Raw genomic sequence first — 20,826 nt, forward strand, 5'->3', positions numbered from 1 at the left:
GACCACCACTTAACTTAGTTCTCAGACTCATTCGTGCATATGCCTGTCTCACCACAGCAACTCATAGTGTGCACGTGGACACAGCTTCGAGGAGGAGGAGATTAGTGTTTAACGTCCCGTCGACAACGAGGTCACCAGAGACGGAGCGCAAGCCCGGGTGAGGGATGGATGGGGAAGGAAATCGGCCGTGCCCTTTCAAAGGAACCATCCCGGCATTTGCCTGAAGCGATTTAGGGAAATCACGGAAAACCTAAATCAGGATGGCCGGAGACGGGATTGAACCGTCGTCCTCCCGAATGCGAGTCCAGTGTCTAACCACTGCGCCACCCCGCTCGGTGACACAGCTTCTGAACAGTTCTTGCACTGCTGTAAGTCTGAACAGACAATCGTAGTGCTTCCCTTTCGGACAAAGCGGAGGTTTGGTACGATCGTATAGTGTTGGAAACACTACCGATTCGCCCACGTCATTTTTACTCTCCTAATTATGTCCTAGCCTGCCCATCCAGTCGACTATCACTATCTTCAATTTCCGTTAATGTAAAAACGCATCCTTAGCTTTTATCTGTTTGTTGCTTTTGCGTTACTGTTGTGTTGCTGCTACGGTGGACCAATGGAGAAAAGCATTCTCCTTATACCTCCATGGAGAAAGGTGCACGACGTTTAATGACGGAGAATCCACACCTGGCCGGCTGCACGTAGTGTAGAAAAGCGGCGCGAGAGGGCAGCAGCAGCGGGCGGCAGCACGAAGTGTCACTGCCCACGAAAGTATGGCCGTCATTGCATAATGCATAGCGTACAGCTGACTGGACTTCGTGGCATTTGTAGCCACGTTGTTCGTTTAAAATAGCAAGTACTGTGTATTTTTGTCTTGAATAAGTCAAACAATGCTGTGCTTTTAGCTGAACTTTCGAAGCCAAGAAGAGAGGGAAGCAGCAAGAAGAAGAATATGCCTGATGAACTTCTGCAGAGCAAACTGGCAGAACACAAAAGCAACTGCATTACGTGGAGTAAGAGCAATTTTCACGCATTAACGTAGATTGGAAAATGTAAGATTCCCCGCCTAGTATGTCACATAGCAAAGACGTGCAGTATTTTACTTGTACAGCTCGTCACGTAACTAGTTGCAGAATGTTGAGGTTAAATTCGTAAGGTACAGTATTGGTGCTTTTACTGGTGAACACGTGTTGGTAAAACACAAAATAATGTCACCAGTAACTGAGCCAGCAAAACAAAATCTCGTTTCAACTTGTAGCGTGCAGTTCCTGAAGCATGCTTTTCTTATTTGTTTATTTCTGTTCAGTGTAACATCACGGGAAGTGACGAATTAAAACGAAACGAGACAAACGTGAAAGATAAACAAATACAATGAGAACAGTATAGTTGATTTTTCGTTATTTTACAGTTGTTGTGTAAGAGACTGTTGTAGTAAACTGTCTCAAGTGCAAATAGACCTTCAACATGTGTAATACATTGCGGTACCGGAACACATGCCAAGTAATGACCGTAACATAAGAGGAGATGTTAAGATTTTAAATTAAAAATAAAATTGCTTTCGAGCAATTCAAGAAGTGGAATGCCACAGATGAGAAGGTGTCGTGTGTATTACTCTACTCCAGCATGTGCACTTTGTGTGTTGCGATTAACAGTAATATTTCTAAAGTTGTGTTGTTTTGCAAATGAACATCATTTTCATTTCCAAATGTAATTGTAATGAACAGTTACGAAATTTATTCACCTTTAATACACAGCAGACGTAATGGGGTCAGCCAATTATAGTTTCACTGATTAATCGAATTCTAAACCAAAGGAACTAATGAGTTTGTGATACTTAAACCAGCTTTTGTTATTGTAAACCAATACTTGTACCCAAGGCCGTTGCTGAGAGGAAGATGTTTTTGAAATATGCCCCTAGGAGACAGGAAAAGGGAAAAATTAAATTTATAGCTTCAGTAACTTGCACATCTTATGGATACTATCGTTTGCTGCTGAATCATAACAGCCTGAAATACTATAGGAATACTTATAATTTTATGGTTAAATTAATATGATGTTAAACATTCCGACCCACCAGCTTGATGATCATAAATTTACCACTACAAGATACTTAAGTATTCCAATAAAAGAAATGAAAGGAATTACCTGGTGTATGCTGTGAAATGAAAACTAGGTTCAGTAACTATTAAAAAAAATTAATTTTTATTGTAGCTACTGTATTTTTTAAATGGGACAAAAAGTAAAAATAATTTCATCCATCCCCATACAGATAGCCATGAAAATGAGTGATTGTAAAACTGTAGTAGGTATATAAATGCTTTGAAGACTTAAAATAAGAAATGTGGTGTACATTCAGTAGATAATCGATGCATGAATAGTTCACCTCTTTGTATTAACTTAGGCATGCAATTATTCCATAATACATTACTGTGCAGAAATGTGCTAAAGATGTCTGCATTATTAGTCGGAACATGCGTGTTCCTGGAAATATTTTAGACTGCCATTAAAATGTAGTAGTTTTGTTGAATATGACCTTAAACTATTATGGACTTTAAATAAACTTCCCTCTTCAATTAACAATTTGTTGCACATCAGTTGTTTCAGCCTGAGCTGTCAATAAATATGCTTTGATTCGGGATCCTACTATCGTCCTGCTCACAAGTTGCAAAATTAACTACGAAAATCAGATTCAAACACCCAAATAATGGTTATAGTACTTTTTACCTCTCGGAATCCTTCAAGAAGTGTATTAAAATCGTCACAAACTAATGACTGGTTCAGCTTGTTTCACAGATAGCTCAGTAATTCATGTAGATTTCTCTTAAATCACTGAAAGTCTCATAGACCTCTGAGGAGTGTTATAATTAGAAGTGTATTATTCTCTAGTAACAACTGACAAGCACACGCTTTTACATTGCGATTTACAAAGAAACTCCTTGTTTCCATATTTTTGCTTTTGTGTTAAAACTCCTCTTTTTTCCATGTTAAGTGTACACATACGTGATGCTAGCCTGTAATCCCTTATATCTTATTTCTCCATCACCGTAAGTACATGGTGTTGAGAGTGGCACAAAACACACATCCAAATTTCACACACCTTTCTAACAGAAAGGAAGCTCATGTAACTCTTTATTCAGCATCCTAATGTTTTGACGGACCAAACATTTAACTTTCCTGGAAACTATTCCATATTTTACGAAGCTAAGCAGTTCTAATTTCTCTCAAAGCTGTCTGTCTGTAATCTGACTCTGATCAAAAGATGTGTTGCCTTACGCTTCCTGCAAGACGCTCACCTAATTTCTCGGGTTAACGGAAACGACCGATTCCACCCGTGTGCTTTGACCAATGCCATCACAAATATGGCGGAAACGACCATTCACAGCAACTCCCATATCGCTACTAAAACGTCATTACATAATCATGACAACAAACACGAAAATAGATCGAAAAACCATCAAACACATATTTCTCCGATAATATAATGAAACTAACGGGACAAGGGTGGGGGGGATGGGTGTTTTTTGGGTAGGGAGAAACTAAAAATAATCACAAGCCACTAAACCAAACGATAAAATAAAACAACGACAACCTTCCCAAAATCAACTAGAAACAATATCCACTGGAATCGAACATTTCCCTTGATCTATATAGCTCAACAGAAACTACCGATACCAATTCATACAACCCAAACCTACAACCACCTCAACAATCATCACTGCCTCAAAAACCACAAGAAAACATCAAATTTGGAACTAAACACTTCCCTTGACTTTACAGGTCATCAAAAACACACAAAACCTACTCACCAATACCAGCAGCACCACCACCCCCACACAAGATCCACAAATTATCTAGCAAGATAAAAACATGAACAGACAACTCACCCCACACACACACACACACACACACACACACACACACACACACAACCTCATAAACATAATAAACCACAACCAAATAAAATTCCCACCCCTGAAAATCAAAACTAAAGAAACAAATACTAACAACCTCATAAACATAATAAACCACAACCAAATAAAATTCCCACCCCTGAAAATCAAAACTAAAGAAACAAATACTAACCAAAAACAAAAAAAAAGCCATACTCACCCTAGAACTAAAAAAGAACACAACAAAACAAATACCAAAATCTACAACCATCCCCACCCAACTACCTCACCCCCCCCCCCCCCGCCCAAGAGCCAGAGCTGACACCCAAAAAAAAAAAAAAAAAAAAAAAAAACTAACCTTCGGCCTGTAGATCTTACTAACAGCCCTTAAGAAAACCCTAAAAATACAATCCCCCTCAGGGATACTCTTCCACCAACATTACTCACGTAAATGAGCCTGAAGGTTGGAAGAGCGCCTCTTCCCCCTCCCAATAACAGATTTAACAGCAACCCCAAAACCCCTCTATATTATTTGTACAGGCCCCACTCACATAATTCTTAAGATCAACATTGCGATTGTAACCCTCCTGACCCAATCCACTATAAGAAGCAAACCCATCAGAAACTACAGTACTCCCCTGTTCTACATACTCCTGAATCAACCCCACCAACTCCCTCTTTGTACGATGTTCAACAACCCTAAGCACACATTCAGAAGACCCAGACCCCGATACCACAGCCCCCCCCCCCCCCACCTATAAACGAACCACAGGCTTACCCCTCCCATACTTCCTCCTACCAAACTGTGACTCATCTGTCTCTATCACTACTCCAGGCCCAACCAACTTACCTCTCTATTTAATGTTTTCTGAACAAACCTCACGACAAAAAGAATACCAATCGAGGACTGTTCGCTCACTCACACCCACCCCTTGCGCGCAAAAACCTGAGAGGACTGATAACAAAAATGATAACTTGTCAAGACAATTTTACGCATGCCCAACCTAGACTTCTCGAACCAGGTACCCCAGTGAATGGAGCGCCAAAAATTATCACGCCGGCACGTCCCTGGTCCGAGACGCTGGAACTTTCTTTAACTTCATACGTTCACCACGTGCAGTGCACTTCACCATCTCAGCCAGAAGACCAAACGGCTGCAGGAATTTGTTGAGCGACATTGAACTGTCACGCAACATGCCCCACAACCGAAAACTGTTGATTTTATCGGTCGTAGCCATTCCTAACAGTGACGTAACAATAGTAATCCAAAAAATTCAGACACGACAAACCATACATGAACACTACATTAACTTAGAAATAACCAAAAACCAAACTGTCAGCTCACTGCAGAATATTCCACTACAAATTCACTAATCACCATAACAACACCCGACAACGTCAACAACTCAAATGAACCCAGTTCGACACACAACCCACAAACACCAGCAGAGAGCACCACCAACCGCAACCGTATGGCACTTACAAACACATCACAAGCACACACTAACCCAACAACAAAACCATACCCACAACCCACAAACACGCCACCAGAGAGCACCACTGACAGAACAAGAAGACATCTACAAACACTCACAAACTAAACTTCACACCATCGTGACGTCACACACCACAACAGACTTACGTCACGGGTCGAAGCCGATGGGTGATATCGGACCCTTCTGGTGACCCAGTTTCTCTCCCTACCCACCCTATTCAGATGCAGGCCATAATTAGTGTATCCATATCTGCCAATTGGAGCGACAGTAACAGCACACACACGAGAGATTGATTCAATCGAAATCAGTTCACTCAGCACCCAGATTACATGGCTGATAGCTGTGTTTAGATTAGATTAGTACTTGTTCCATAGGTCATGAATATGACACTTTGTAATGATGTGGTATGTGTCAGGTTAATAAAAGGTGTCTATACAAGATATTACATTAGACAAAATACTACATGACACTCAATATTTTATATATATATATATATATATATATATATTCCCGCACGTGGGAAAAATATATCTAAAAACAAAGATGATGTGACTTACCAAATGAAAGCGCTGGCAGGTCGATAGACACACAAACATACACACAACCAACGGTTGCTTCATCAGGAAAGAGGGAAGGAGAGGGAAAGACGATGAAATGTTGTGGGTTTTAAGGGAGAGCGCGCGCGCGCGCATGCGCATACACACACACACACACACACACACACACACACACACACACGTGTGTGTGTGTGTGTGTGTGTTTGTGTGTGTGTGTGTATGCTATATGGCTATCTGTCAGACTTTTGATGCTATTAGGTAAGTGACCAAAGACTTTTGTGGCAGCATAATTTACCCCCTTCTCAGCCAAAGTTAGATTTAACCTTGAGTAGTGAAGATCATCCTTTCTCCTAGTGTTGTAGCCATGTACACAGCTATTAGTTTTGAATTCGTTCGGATCGTTAATAACAAATTTCATAAGTGTATATATATATTGTGAGGCTACATTGAAGATTTCTAGCTCTTTAAATAAATGTGTGCAGGATGATCTTGGATGAGCTCCAGCAATTATTCTGATTACACGCTTTTGTGCAACGAACACTCTTTTACTCAATGACGAGTTACCTCAGAATATGATGCCGTACAAAAGCAGAGAATGAAAATAGCCATGGTAAGCTAATTTACTCAGATGTATATTGCCAAAATTTGCAATGACCCTAATAGCATAAGTAGCTGAACTCAAAACGTTTCAGCAGATCCTCAGTGTGTTTTTACCAGTTCAGCCCCTCATTAATGCATACACCTAGAAATTTTGAATATTCTACCTTAGCTACCGATTTCTGATCAAAGTCTATATTTATTAATACTGTGTGAAACTGTATATATTGCGTTTTGTCAAAGTTTAATGAGAGCCCATTTGCAGAGAACCACTTAATGATTTTCTGACAAACATCGTTTACAATTTCACCAGTTAATTCTTGTCTGTCGGGTGTGATAGCTATACTTGTATTATAGGCAGAAAGTACCAGCTTTATATCTTTGTAAATGTAGAATGGCGAGTCATTAATATAAGAACAGCAGAGGACCAGAGACCGAACCATGCGGCACCCCATTTTTCATTTTCCCCAGTTTGACAAATCACCAGTTTTTTGCATATTATGTGAACTGTTTATTTCAACTTTCTGCACTCTTCCAGTTAGGTATGATTTAAACCATTTGAGTACTGTCCCATTCATACCACAGTACTTGAGCTTATCTAGAAGTATTCCATGATTTACATAGTCAAAAGCCTTTGATACATCACAAAAAATCCCAACGGGTGACTTCCGGTTACTCAGAGCATTTAATATTTAATTAGTGAAAGTATATATAGCATTTTCCGTGGAAATCCCTTCTGGAAACCAAACTGACATTTTGTTAAAACTTTATTTTTACAAAGGTGTGAAGCTACTCTATGATACATTACGTTTTCAAGAATTTTGGATAAGGCAGTCAGAAGAGAGATTGGGCAGTAGTTGTTGACATCAGACGTATTCCCTATTTTATGCAGTGGTTTAACAGTGGCATACTTCAGTCTATCTGGGAAAATACCCTGCTTCAGAGAGCTATTACATATGTGGCCAAGAATCCCACTTACTTCTTGGGAACAAGCTTTTATTATCCTGCTGGAAATGCCATCAATTCCATGTGAGCTTTTATTCTTGAGAGTGTTTATTATCTTCCTAATTTCGGAAGGAGAAGTGGGTGGAATTTCAGTTGTCTCAAATGGTGTGGGTAAGGCCTCTTCCATTAACTGCCTTCCTTCTTCTAATCAACATTTAGATCCTATTTTCTCTACAACATTTAAAAAATGATTATTCAAAATGTTTTTGACTTCCGGCTTGTTGTTTATCAAGTTTCCATACACTTCGATGGTGATGCCGTCGTCCTGTACTCTTGGTTGCCCTGTCTCCCTTGTAATAATACTCCAAATTGTTTTGATTTTGTTACCAGAGGTATTAATCTCAGACATGATGCACATGCTTCTGGACTTTTTAATAACCTTTCTTAATGTAGCACAGTAGTTTTTATAATATTTGGCAGTTTCTGGGTCATTACTCTTTCTTGTTGTTAGATACAGTTCCCTTTTGTGGTTACAAGATGTTTGTATTCCTTTAATAAGCCAAGGTTTTTTGCATGGTTTCTTATAATTAGATTTAACTACTTTCTTGGGTAAACAGTTTTCAAATTCTCTTACAAGTGTATCATGAAATAAGTTATATTTTAAATTAGCATCGGGTTCCTTGTACACCTCATCTCAGTCTAACTGTTGAAGATTTTCTCTGAAATTTCTAATTGTTGTATCATTAATTGAATGCACAACTTTGGAGGGTAGTTCTTAATTACTGAATGGAGCTATGTCATATACTGTAACTAGCTGAGCACCATGATCAGAAAGGCCATTCTCAACAGGACAATAATTTATGTTATTAAAACTATCTTGGTCTATAAAAGTGGTACCTATCAATGTGCTGCTGTCCTTTACTACCCGAGTAGTGAATCAACAGTGAAGTCCCCACAAATAATAATTTGCTTTCCCCTACCTGACAGATAGCACAACAAGGCATCCAAGTTTTCCAGGAATAAATGAAAGTTTCCTGAAGGGGACCTATATACTGTTACAAGAGCCCTCCTTCAGTTTAAGTTGACAGGCACATGCTTCTATACGTTGCTCTAGACAAAACTTTTTAGTATCTAAGCTTTCTACACAGTGATAACTTTTGACATATATGGCAACTCCTCCTCCCACCTTATTCTCTCTGCTCACTTAAATCATGGCTGGTTGTGGTGCTGCAATACTTAAACATATGTTCTGTTACTTCTTGTATTTTCTCCAGACTGGCTTCCATACTCTGCTCTATGTTGACAGAACTATTTAAGTGAAACAAGTCCAAAACTCCTTTAGACTTTGTGTTCCTTTGTCTGTGGCTTTGTGCATTTGTGACTTCTGTATAAGTTTCGTTATTTGAAGGAATGTAACAGTTATTGAAATTTTCAGGCAGAATAGACACATACAAATTTGGTGGACCCAAAGGTTGTAGTTGGATTCTTCACTTACGATGATAAACGGAAAGTAAGAGATAAACAGGAGAGGAACAAGCACCTGCTTGGAATTCAAAGAGGGTCAGCCAGCATGCAGGTATTCTTGCCTTTGCTCAGTCTGATGGCTTTTCGTACCTAAATTACTGCTGCTTGGATATTGTTGTGGTCATCAATCCTAAGACGGATTTCGTACATATCTCCAATCTAGCCTGTCATGTGCAGTCCTCTTCATCTCTGAATAACTACTGCAACCTACATCCATTTGAACCTACCTACAGTATTCAAGAGTTTGACTCTATCTAAAATCTCTACTGCCAACACATTCCTCAAGTACCCAATTAACTGTTACTTTTTACTTCTTGATGTTTCCTGTTAAAGTGACTGTACATTTAGGCACGTGGTGCCATAAATTTGTGTCCTCTCAGATAATATATCTCTTTATCGATCATGATCTTCTCCATTATTTTCATTGGAGAATTTTATTTGTGGGTCGGCAAGTGCTAAACTGTTTGTGGTAGTATAGAAGTGCTGTGGCCATACTATATTGTTTTTATTTTGTGTGTTTATATTCCAGTCATTGCGATTCATTTTGGGATCTGCCTCATGTCGATCTGGAATGAGGCATCATTGCTGGTCGCAGTGGTCAAAACCAGTCTCAAACATGAAATTGGTAAAATAAAGCGATGGAGTTGTTCAAAAACAAATACCTCTTCGTTGGTGATTCAGACTGCCCACCACATCTTTAGCATTCTTCTGCAGCACTACATTGAAACAGCTTCTAATCTCCTCTTGTCTATACTGTTTATTGTCCAAGTTTCACTTCCATATAAGGCTACAGTCCAGACAAATATTTCAGTCAACAGGTGGATTTATTTGTGTTAATGCAAGGTGTGTATTATGTTAGGCTTTTAGGGTAACCTGAGGCACTGCGTGTAAGGAAACAGATCCCTATTTTAGAACATGGCTGTGTGAAGGTCACTGACTAAAACCTGAACATAAATCTAAATATGTAAATGAAATAACTAAAATGTAATACCTCCAGTGGCCACAGGCTCCTTTCTGGGTCACATGCATCACAATAAACTAGCAATGAGTTAACTAATCATCCAGCACCTCCGATGAGGGTATGAAGATCACAGCTGAGAACCAAGTAAGTGACACTGTAAACTTATTAGATGGGACCATTAGAATAATGAGTAATAGACATGAAATTGAAATTTATTGGAAATCTTCAACAATGCTCTGCCACCCACAATTCCTCCTGTCATCCCACGGCCACAAAATGGTAGCATTCTGGTGGGTTGTCAACAGGAACAGCAACCCAACTACAACACTCTGAAGATAAATGTAAACAATAAATTGAAATGATAAAACACCACCTCCATAGTATACTCCCTGCAAAACTCAAATAATTGCAGAAGAATCACAGCACATAAAACAAACATAAAATGAGATCTTCCACACAGTACCATTTGTGGTTAGTATTTCATATTTGATTATTTATATCCCGATATGTAAAGGCATAAACATATCTTTCGTCATGCGCAACATGATTGGGCAGATAATTAGGCATCCTTGAAACACTGCAGATATACAAATACACTACTGGCCATTAAAATTGCTACACCACGAAGATGACATGCAACAATTGCGAAATTTTACCGACAGGAAGAAGATGCTGTGATATGCAAATGATTAGCTATTCAGAGCATTCACACAAGATTGGCGCCGGTGGCGGCACCTACAACGTGCTGACATGAGGAACGTTTCCAACCGATTACTCATACAAAACAGCAGTTGACCGGCGTTTCCTGGTGAAACATTGTTGTGATGCCCCGTGTAAGGAGGAGAAATGCATACCATCACGTTCCCGACTTTGATAAAGGTCGAATTGTAGCCTATCGCGATTGCGGTTTATCGTATCGCGACATTGCTGCTAGCTTTGGTCGAGATCCAATGACTGTTAGCAGAATATGGAATCGGTGGGTTCAGGAGGGTAATACAGAATGCTGTGCTGGTTCCCAATGGCCTCGTTTCACTAGCAGTCGAGATGACAGGCATCTTATCCACACGGCTGTAACAGATTGTGCAGCCATGTCTCGATCCCCGAGTCAACAGATGAGGATGTTTGCAAGACAACAACCATCTGCACGAACACTTCGACGACGTTTGCAGCAGCATGGACTATCAGCTTGGGGACCATGGCTGCGATTACCCTTGACGCTGCATCACAGACAGGAGCGCCTGCAATGGTGTACTTGACGATGAACCTGGGTGCACGAATGGCAAAACGTCATTTTTTCGGATGAATCCAGGTTCTGTTTACAGCATCACGATGGTTGCATCCGTGTTTGGCGACATCACGGTGAACACTCATTGGAAGCGTGTATTCGTCATTGCCATACTGGCGTATCACCCGGCATGATGGTATGGAGTGCCATTGGTTACACATCTCAGTCACCTCTCGTTCACATTGAGGGCACTTTGAACAGTGGACGTTACATTTCAGATGTGTTACGACCCGTGGCTCTACCCTTCATTCAATCCCTGCGAAACCCTAAATTTCAGCAGGATAATGCACGACCGCATATTGCTGGTCCTGTACGGGTCTTTCTGGATACAGAAAATGTTCGACTGCTGCCCTGGCCAGCACATTCACCAGATCTCTCACCAACTGAAAACGTCTGGTCAATGGTGGCCAAGCAACTGGCTCGTCACAATACGCCAGTCACTACTCTCGATGAACTGTGGTATCATGTTGAAACTGCATGGGCAGCTGTACCTGTACACGCCATCCAAGCTCTGTTTGACTCAATGCCCAGGCGTATCGAGACCGTTATTACGGCCAGAGGTGGTTGTTCTGGGTACTGACTTCTCAGGATCTATGCTCCCAAATTGTGTGAAAATGTAATCACATGTCTGTTCTAGTATCATATATATGTCCAATGAATACCTGTTTATCATCTGCATTTCTTCTTGGTGTAGCAATTTTAATGGCCAGTAGTGTATCAAAGAAAACAGACTGAGTCCATCCTAATTGCCAACATATACAATAGTGTCTGTCATCTCTGGTTTTAACAGCACCCTACACCATTAGATTTGCGATGCACTTGCACAAGCTCTCTCTCTCTCTCTCTCTCTCTCTCTCTCTCTATCTATCTATCTCTCTCTCTTACACATATACAGTGCCTTTATCTTCCATTTCATATTTACCATGAATTTAGTAATTTTCATGTTTCATTAATATTTTCCATGTGAACATTTGACTAGCATACTTCCAGTACTCACTAGATCTACTTAAAATGACAAAACAGTTTGGATCCCTTGTCATTCTAGTTGGTTATAGCATGCAACAGATGGAATCCTAGCAAACCCATAGCTCTAGGATAACCAGTATTTCTCTCTTCTTCTGCCACTCCATTTGTCCTCTGTCCCTGAATCCCAAACCAAATTGTTATTTATGTATAATTATACCATTTTAGCAATATAATTATCACATTTCATGTTTTTAACAGGTCACCTGAACACACAAATGAGTACAAAGTTTAAGTTATGTAAATTTAAAAGAAAAGATTCATGTACCATTTTAAATACTAGATCTAAAATATCTATTCATGTACTCAATCACAGATATGCACAATACTTCAACGCATACTCAGAAATTCTGGGCGTTTTTACTGTATGCTCTTAGTATTTTGAAATAGTGTTTCTGCTGTACAGTCTTTGTGTCTATCAGTTTTTAAACATCATCTTTGTCAACGAAGTGTGTCAGTTTATTGGGATATATAGTGACACAGAAGCTAGCCTGGTAAACGGGTATTCTAAAACAACAGTTTTGTGTGTACATTTAGATTTACATTTAGGTTTTAGTCAAAGATCCCCACAGAGTCATGTTCCAAATAGTGATTTGTTTCCCTACAGGCAGTGCCGCAGGTTAGCAAAAAATCATAACCCAATACACACTCATATTAATACAAATAATCCACCTGATATTGAGGTTTAAATCTTTGAAGCACATTGAGGAAATAAATTAAACAGTGACTGGTAACTGTAAACACATTGTTTCATGTGAATTAATATACTTCCGTATAGTGGCTTCAGAAGTACTGAAGTTAAGGGCTTAGCCAAATCACTCAGCATGCCCTGCATGAGTCTGGATGCAAGTAAACAGAAACCACTGGAAAATGTAAAACAAGGTAAAGGGATGTAGTCGAATTACAGCAGGTAATGCACAAGGAATTAAGAGGGGGAAATGACACACTACTAGTATTGGACAAATTTTGCTGTTTTGGCAGCAACATACCTGACACCGGCCAAACAAGAGAGGATTAAAATGGAGTGCGGCAGTTTATAAAAAAGCTTCTCTGAAAAAGAATGAGGTATATTTACATCACGTAATTATAATTTTGACTACTGGAAAGTCTTTTTTTGAATGTATTTGTCTGGAGTGTAACCGGATGTGGAAGTGAACCATGGACAACAAATAGCATACATAGGATGAAAACAGTAGTTGTGTAAATGTGGTGCTACAGAAGGGTGTTGAATTAGATGTGTAGATTGGACAACCTATGAAGAGGTATTTGTTTCTCAATTGAAATCCCACAGGAAGTCCTCATGTCCATATTTTCACCGTGTCTCTTTGAATGCGAGGAAACCTTCCTTGTTCAACCAACCATTAACTCACTTGGCTACCTGTCCTGTCCACTTGCAATATATTCGCATTACAGCCATAATTACGTCCACCCCTCCAGTCTGCTCCCTAGCCCATTTTTACTCTTCTATATAATTAGGCTGTAGTCTTTAAGTCCAGTAGTCCAGAAAAAATACACACAAAAGCTCTCCATATCAGAGATAGAACATATCTTTTATGATCACTTAACTTAAAAGAATTCAGAAGAAACGACGTTTATATGAAGTGCCTACAGAACTGAATGACATGTTAATTAGCAACACACACACAATGCTTGTTTCACTATTATTTAAGTTAGATTCTTCTCATGCTGCTCAAAACTGCATCTGCTCAACCATAGGATGCTTACAGCTAGTATAAAGAAAGACCTTACTTATCTGTACAAATATATCAGGAGAGGCAAAAATTTGTTTCTTTAACTGTGTGGGAAGAAATTTTGTTTAATATGACTGTAACTTATAAATGATTCACTGAAATGTTTATATTGTTATAAATATTTGTAGCTACAAATTGTAAACTTGGTCTTTCTGTGTCTCCACACTTCACATCACACGTGACAACTCATCAATCACGTATACAATGAAATAGATGATGATACATGAAATCTTTCGAAATTGCTATTTATATTAACCATAAATTTATCATTGTACCTATAACTACAGATATCACATGCTAATATATCTGAATCACAAACATATCATTAAGAATGCCAACTCTTTGCAGCAAATTTGGAGGTTACAGTTCAAAACCTAGAGTTGTCTTAGCTTTATATAAAAAAGAAAAAATTAAAAATAACAAAATCTATGTTGCTATTGTCCTCTTGACTGGCAGGTTCTACTCAATTAATAAATAAGATACAAAGTTGGTGTATAATCTTCATGAGCACGGGGCATGCAACATTTGACACCAGTGCAAGAAAAAGTTTGCACTTCTAAACTCTCATTGGAAAGTTTTGCGTTTTACATCACAGATCATAGTTTTCCTCTCACTCTTACTAGAAAATGGTGTTGTTTTTGTTTTTGTTGTTATTGTGGTCTTCAGTGCTGAGACTGGTTTGATGCAGCTCTCCACGCCATACAGTAAAGCTGCATGCCCTCAGGAAAAATTACGGCCGTAGTTTCACCTTGCTTTCAGCCGTTCGCAGTACCAGCACAGCAAGGCCGTTTTGGTTAATGTTACAAGGCCAGATCAGTCAGTCATCCAGACTGTTGTTCCTGCAACTACTGAAAAGGCTGTTGCCCCTCTTCAGGAACCACACGTTTGTCTGGCCTCTCAACAGATACCCCTCCACTGTGGTTGCACCTACGGTACGGCCATCTGTATCGCTAAGGCACGCAACCCTCCCCACCAATGGCAAGGTCCATGGTTCATGGGGGGGAACATGGTGGGTGAATGTGTAATGCTTCATATAAACGATGCTACAATATCTATAAACTGTTTTCTTTTTTCGTGTCAAATAGTATAGGTAGTGGTTCATGGTGTGGGTTCCTGTAGTCATGTCCTAGTTCATGAACCACGGGCAACGTATGAGTGGCCAAGTAAGTGGTCCCGACAGTCGGGGTACCAGTTACTTTGGAATAAGGCTGGGCATCTCGGACATATCCTGAGTTGTGGTCACCTTTGTGCTCATACGGCAAAGACTACCAAATCCACCGGTTAGTCCCTCAGCCATAGGGGTAAAACCCAATGGGACTTGGGGCAAGTAAGGCTAGCAACCTGCTTCCCTGGTACTTTAAACACGATGCTGGCAACAATCAGCGCAAAATGCCTTGGACCTTTGGAGGTGACGGAGTCCCACCTCTAACTGACAGACCAGGGACTCCTAAGATACGACTTGGCAAACAAATGGTAATGAGATGGGGAGCTATTAATATCAATGGGGGCTACTCTGGGAAGAAGGTAGAGCTGGCAGAGGCTGCAAGTAAGATGGGGCTGGACGTTTTAGCTGTTAGTGACATTCGGGTAAGGGGTGAGAAAGAAGAGGAAGTGGGAGAATACAAGGTCTACCTGTCAGGAGTCAAAGCAGGAATAGCACAATGGGGTGTAGGGCTTTACATCAGGAAAGAAATGGAACCCAGCGTAGTTGCAATAAGGTATGTAAACGAACGACTGATGTGGATAGATTTGACAGTGTCTAGCAAGAAAATTAGGATTATGTCAGTATATTCACATTGTGAAGGGACAGATCAAGATAAGATGGATAGTTTTTATGAGGCACTCAGTGATGTAGTTGTTAGAGTAAAGGACAAGGACAGTGTTCTGCTCATGGGTGATTTTAACGCCAGGATTGGAAATCGAACAGAAGGGTATGAAGAGGATATGGGTAAATTTGGAGAGGATATGGAGGCCAACAGGAACGGGAAACAACTCTTGGATTTCTGTGCCAGTATGGGCTTAGTAATCACAAACTCGTTTTTTAAACATAAGAACATTCACCGGTATACTTGGGAAGGCAGGGGAACCAGATCTGTCATTGACTATATAATAACAGATCAGGAATTCAGGAAGGCTGTGAGGGACACACGTGTATTCAGGGGATTCTTTGATGACACTGATCATTATTTAATCTGCAGTGAAATTGGGATTGTGAGGCCGAAAGTGCAGGAGGTCAGGTCCATATGTAGGAGGATAAGAGTGGAGAAACTTCAGGATAAGGAAATCAGGCACAAGTACATAACAGCGATCTCAGAAAGGTACCAGTTAGTTGAATGTAGTCAATTATAGTCATTGGAAAAGGAATGGACAAGGTACAGGGACACAGTACTAGAAGTGGCTAAAGAATGTCTTGGAACAGTAGTGTGTAAAAGTAGGATGAAGCAAACAGCTTGGTGGAATGATACAGTCAAGGCAGCCTGTAAAAGGAAAAAGAAGGCGTATCAAAAATGGCTACATACCAGAACCCAGGTAGACAGAGAAAGTTATGTTGAAGAAAGAAACATAGCCAAACAGATAATTGCAGCATCCAAGAAGAAATCGTGGGAAGACTTTGGAAACAGGTTGGAGACTGTGGGTCAAGCTGCTGGAAAACCATTCTGGAGTGTAATCAGCAGTCTTCGAAAGGGAGGTAAGAAGGAAATGACAAGTATTTTGGACAGGTCAGGAAAACTACTGGTGAATCCTGTGGATGCCTTGGGCAGATGGAGGGAATATTTTGAAGAGTTGCTCAATGTAGGTGAAAATACGATCAGTAATGTTTCAGAATTCGAGGTAGAATGGGATAGGAATGATGATGGAAATAGGATCACATTTGAGGAAGTGGCAAACATGGTCAATAGATTGCAGTGCAATAAAGCGGCTGGGTGGATGAAATTAAGTCGGAACTCATCAAATACAGTGGAATGTCAGGTCTTAAATGGCTACACAGGATAATTGAAATGGCCTGGGAGTTGGGACAGGTTCCATCAGACTGGACAAAAGCAGTAATCACACCAATCTTTAAACATGGAAACAGAAAAGATTGTAACAACTACAGAGGTATCTCTTTAATCAGTGTTGTGGGTAAAATCTTCTCAGGTATTGTTGAAAGGAAAGAGCGAGTATTAGTTGAGGACCAATTGGATGAAAATCAGTGTAGGTTTAGGCCTCTTAGATGTTGTCAGGACCAGATCTTTAGCTTACGGCAAATAATGGAGAAGTGTTATGAGTGGAACAGGGAATTGTATCTATGCTTTATAGATCTAGAAAAGGCATATGACCGGGTTCCTAGGAGGAAGTTATTGTCTGTTCTAAAAGATTATGGAATAGGAGGCAAACTTTCGCAAGCAATTAAAGGTCTTTACATGGATAGTCAGGCAGCAGTTAGAGTTGACGGTAAATTGAGTTCATGGTTCAGAGTAGTTTCAGGGGTAAGACAAGGCTGCAACCTGTCTCCACTGTTGTTCATATTATTTATGGATCATATGTTGAAAACAATAGACTGGCTGGGTGAGATTAAGATATGTGAACACAAAATAAGCAGTTTTGCATATGCGGATGACTTAGTTGTGGTGGCAGATTCGATTGAAAGTTTTCAAAGTAATATTTCAGAGCTAGATCAGAAATGTAAGGACTATGGTATGAAGATTAGCATCTCCAAAACGAAAGTAATGTCAGTGGGAAAGAGATATAAACGGATTGAGTGCCAAATAGGAGGAACAAAGTTAGAACAGGTGGACGGTTTCAAGTACTTAGGATGCATATTCTCACAGGATGGCAACATAGTGAAAGAACTGGAAGCGAGGCGTAGCAAAGCTAATGCAGTGAGTGCTCAGCTACGATCTACTCTCTTCTGCAAGAAGGAAGTCAGTACCAAGACTAAGTTATCTGTGCACCGTTCAATCTTTCGACCAACTTTGTTGTATGGGAGCGAAAGCTGGGTGGATTCAGGTTACCTTATCAACAAGGTTGAGGTTACTGATATGAAAGTAGCTAGGATGATTGCAGGTACTAGTAGATGGGAACAATGGCAGGAGGGTGTCCACAATGAGGAAATCAAAGAAAAACTGGGAATGAACTCTATAGATGTAGCAGTCAGGGCGAACAGGCTTAGATGGTGGGGTCATGTTACACGCATGGGAGAAGCAAGGTTACCCAAGAGACTCATAGATTCAGCAGTAGAGGGTAGGAGGAGTCGGGGCAGACCGAGGAGAAGGTACCTGGATTCGGTTAAGAATGATTTTGAAGTAATAGGTTTAACATCAGAAGAGGCACCAATGTTAGCACTGAATAGGGGATCATGGAGGAACTGTATAAGGGGGGCTATGCTCCAGACTGAACGCTGAAAGGCATAATCAGTCTTAAATGATGATGATGATGATGATGATGATGATGATAGAATAGGCTAGTTTGATTTCACTACGAATGATTTCCAGTGACAGAAACCAGACTTATGAGTAATCTACATCTACATTTATATTCCGCAAGCCACGCAACTGTGTGTGGCGGAGGGTACTTTGCGTGCCACTGTAATTACCTCCCTTTTCTGTTCCAGTCGTGTACGGTTTGCGGGAAGAACAACTGCCGGAAAGAATCCGTGCACACTCAAATCTTCTCTAATTTTACATTCATGATCTCCTCTTGAGGTATAAGTAGGGGGAAGCAATATATTAGATACCTCAGCCAGAAACGCATCCTCTCGAAACCTGGACAGCGAGCTACACCGCGATGCAGAGCGCCTCTCTTGCAGAGTCTGCCACTCGAGTTTGCTGAAGATCTCCGTAATGCTGTCACGCTTACCAAATAACCCTGTGATGAAATGCGCCGCTCTTCTTTGGATCTTCACTATCTCCTCTGTCAACCCGACCTGGTACGGATCCCACACTGATGAGCAATACTCAAGTATAGGTCGAACGAGTGTTTTGTAAGCCACCTCCTTTGTTGATGGACTACATTTTTTAAGGACTCTCCCAATGAATCTCAACCTGACACCCGCCTTACAAACAATTAATTTTATATGATCATTCCACTTCAAATCGTTCTGCACGTATACTCCCAGATATTTTACAGAAGTAACTGCTACCAGTGTTTGTCCCGCTACCATATAATCATACAGTAAAGGATCCTTCTTTCTATGTGTTTGCAATACATTACATTTGTCTATGTTAAGTGTCATTTGCCACTCCCTGCACCAAGTGCCTATCCGCTGCAGATCTTCCTGCATTTCGCTGCAATTTTCTAATGCTGCAGCTTCTCTGTATACTACAGCATCATCCGCGAAAAGCCGCATGGAACTTCCGACATTATCTACTATGTCATTTATATGTATTGTGAAAAGCAGTGGTCCCATAACATACGATGGTACAGACTTCGAGTTGAACTCAAAACAAGGAAAGACAGTGAGAAGTACCTTTGTAACATACGGTAGTGCTGTGAACAAGACGGGAGGCCATTGCAATACTGCCATGGAACTCAATTGGGATAAAAGTGAAATTTGTTGTTGTTATTTATTCCAAAACATGTTTCGGCCCTGAACTGATCTTCTCTCCTATCGTACTACTCAAATGACTCCATCCGTCTTCCCACAAATGCAAATGCGCATGCGCATGTTCGCTCTATCTCTATCTTTCTGCCTTTCCACATGTAACCGTCTGCTCATTTGCATATGACATCTGTCCAGCATGGACTACAGCTCCATTGCCAGTGCCGCCAACACTGCCAGTCGTGCCAGCTGTGACACTTGCACCAGTCAGCTGTGCCTTCACCCTCACTGTTGCTCCATTTCCACATCACCATCACTACATCTGGGTCCAGAAGCAGCTTCCCAGCATCCCTACCTGCTCCAGCAACAACAAACCCTGCAACCTGTGCCATTTTGCGGTCGCCTCCCTCTTTTTATTCGTGCCTTCTAATGGATCGACAGTTCAGGGTACGTGTGGGTTCTGTCCTGTCAGACAGCTTTCGCCAGGAGAATGGGGTGCCACAGGGCTCCGTTTCGAGCGTCGCTCTCTTCGCCATAGCGATCGATCCAATAATGGATTGCCCCCCAGCTGATGTATCAGGCTCCCTTTTCGTGGACGATTTTACCATCTATTGCAGTGCGCAGCGTACATGTTTCCTGGAGCGCTGTCTTCAGCGTTGTCTTGACCGCCTTTACTCCTGGAGTGTCGCCAGCGGCTTCTGTTTTTCTGTCGAGAAGATGGTCTGTATCAACTTCTGGCACTACAAAGAGTTTCTCCCACCGTCCTTACATCTTGGTCCTGTTGTGCTCCATTCGTGGAGACAACAAAATTTTTAGGTCTTACATTTGACAGGAAACTTAGCTGGTCTCCACATGTGTCATATTTGGCTGCCCGGTGTACCCGTTCCCTAAATGTCTTCCGTGTTCTCAGTGGTACATCGTGGGGAGCGGATCGAACTGTCCTACTTCACCTATATTGGTCGATCGTCCGCTCAAAGCTGGATTATGGGAGCTTTGTGTAGTCCTCTGCACGTCCGTCCATCTTACGCGGCCTCAACTCTATACAACTCTATACAACATCAGGGGTTACGTCTTGCGATCGGAGCATTCTATACTAGTCCTGTCGAGAGTCTTCATGCTAGCTGCGCGTTATACTGCTTTGTCGGTAGCCCTGTCGGCTACTGTCAATGCCCGACCACCCGTCTTATCGTTCCTTTTTTGACGACTCTCTCGACCGTCAATACGGGTTGTATGTATCTGCCCTGCTACCCCCTGGAGTTCGCTTTCGTTGCCTCCTTCAGCA

The 20,826-nt window shown here is 40.9% G+C and overlaps 1 long non-coding RNA gene across 1 annotated transcript in view; it reads left to right on the forward strand.

Annotated features, from left to right (window-relative positions):
* Window positions 1-759: 759 nt before the first annotated feature.
* The window catches only part of LOC126108132 (uncharacterized), a 29,049-nt gene continuing 8,982 nt past the window's right edge, over window positions 760-20,826 (forward strand). Inside the window, exon 1 of the long non-coding RNA XR_007523509.1 lies at window positions 760-1,007. This is a non-coding gene — a long non-coding RNA (uncharacterized LOC126108132). The remainder of the gene's footprint in view (window positions 1,008-20,826) is intronic.

This window comes from Schistocerca cancellata, chromosome 11, assembly GCF_023864275.1.
Source record: "Schistocerca cancellata isolate TAMUIC-IGC-003103 chromosome 11, iqSchCanc2.1, whole genome shotgun sequence".
NCBI lineage: Eukaryota > Metazoa > Arthropoda > Insecta > Orthoptera > Acrididae > Schistocerca > Schistocerca cancellata.